Raw genomic sequence first — 2,141 nt, forward strand, 5'->3', positions numbered from 1 at the left:
GTCGCTGCGCGCCCCGGCTCTGCGCGCCCCGTCACCAGAGCGAGAGGCGCGCCCCGGTTCAGCGCGCTCCCGGCGCCGCGGGGGGTTCCCTTACAACCCGGGACGGCTGAGGAGGCTGGCGGGGGACGTCGCGCCCGAGCCGCTCCTCTGGATGGCGACAGAGACGGCTCGCGGGGAGGACGGACGGGCCAGCGTGAAGTTTGCGGACTTGAGCCCTCTGTGAGGTGCTCGGGTCCCAGTCGCGGCCCTCGAAACGCCCAGCCGCAGGCCCCGTCCTGGCATCCGACCGCCGCGGTGGCCTGTGGGGCTGGGAGTCCCGGGCCTCTGCTAGGTGAGTTCAGGGACTGGACCTCAGCGGAAGGTGCTCAGGGCCTGTGCACCAAATGCGCCCTGTCAGTCTCGCTCTGCACAGACCTAGACCCCGGTCACCCGAGGCCCAAGGCCCTGGGGCTTCCTCCCCTAGCCCAGACCGGCACTGCCGGGCACCGACACGCGTCCCTTGCACCTCTGTCCCAGGAACACTCTACTCTGTGGCACTTCCAACTCTGCCACTTCTCTGCTGTTCGCTGAGCCACCTCCCCAATATCCGCCTGGGAGTCCCCAGAGGATAAGGTCCCAGTCTACTTTTTGGGCTCTCAGCGTGGGGTCTGGTCCCTTTGAGAGGGGTTTTCTGAGCAGGATAACAGTGGTTATTTTATTTGCGTAGTTAATTATCATTTGCAGAGCAGGTTTATTCCTATAAACAAGCTAAGGATGAAGGGAGTGCCCCCTCCCTCTCAGCACAGGAGGGTGAATTCCAGGCGTGCAAGGCGATGGCAGTGCTGCCTGAGGAGGGTTTGGCCCCTGCCGGTCCCCAGCCGCACCAGCATCCCCAGCGCCCATTCCTCCTGCAGGTTGGTCCACAGGCTAGCAGTAGCAGTCACCCTTTGGGGCTCCTGGGATCTTCCCATCCTGCACAGGGACAGAGGCTGGAGCAGCCGGTGAGGATTTGTGAGAGCTGGAGACCCTTTTCTGAGCAGCCACTAGGGGGCCCGCGAGTGGGTTCCAGCAACCAGGGACAGGCAAGATGGTCACCCGCGTCATCCCTTGGTCTTGAGCCCTGGTCCAGGAAGGCCTTTAAGGGGCCCACAGAGTTGAGGGTGAAGGACGTGGGAGGAGGGCAGCTCTGCACAGTCCCTGCCACACGTGTACACACTCGTGCAAGCATGCACGTACCACACACACACACTTGCTGCCTGCCAAACACAAGTGTACCCATAATATCTCTCTGTGTATGTCTCTCTCTCTCACACGAACCCTGCAAGGGAAACCGAGGCAGAGAAGGGCAGTCTTTGGCTGGTGGGCAGTGAGGAGCCTCTACCAAGGGTTCAGGCAGTTTCCTCGCTGTAATATGACTGTGTCCACAAATATTCAAATCCTGTTTAATTAAAACACTGACTTGTCCCACTTAGGAGTATCTCAGCTGCAGGTTCTCCCTGTTCTTTTTCTTGAGATGGAGGTGATGCTGCCAACGCTGGGGGTCCTGACAACTTTGGGGTGGCACCCGTTGTCTCCCACTGTCTCCACATGCTCAGGGCTGGTCCCCACCCCTGGCCAGCAGGGGCTTCCTCACTGGGATCCTGTGTAGCCAACCACTGACACCTGAATCTCCTCCTTAGAACTGTATTTCTTTGATTTAAGCCTTTTATCCTGTTAAAAAAAAGAAAGTAACTTTAAAAAATGTCACAAATCCTGTTTCATCCTGTCCATTCTGAACTGTCCTGTGTGAGCCATCTCTCTCCACCATCTATCCACTGAGCACCTACTAGGGGCCAGGCGTTGGGGGTGGGGATGTCAACAAGGCACATTTCCACAGCCTGGAAATTTACACTGGTTATGGGGAAAAGACAAGGAGACACACTATTCCAGGAGATCGCAGCAGGTGTCAAAGTGGGACTGACTGGAGGGCACCGTGGGGGCACATGGGAGGTGCTTCTGACCCAAAAGAGTGTTGGAGGGCACCATGAGGGGTGTGCCAGGGAAGGAATCCAGCAGGTTGTGTTCTCTTGTTGCCATCCTTAGGACACACACACAATGAAACTTTCACAGATTAACACTTAACCTGTCAGTTACTCCTGCATTTTCTATTCTACCTGAACTCA

Source organism: Otolemur garnettii, unplaced genomic scaffold (assembly GCF_000181295.1).
Source record: "Otolemur garnettii isolate 467f Iridium unplaced genomic scaffold, OtoGar3 scaffold00007, whole genome shotgun sequence".
In the NCBI taxonomy this organism is placed as follows: domain Eukaryota; kingdom Metazoa; phylum Chordata; class Mammalia; order Primates; family Galagidae; genus Otolemur; species Otolemur garnettii.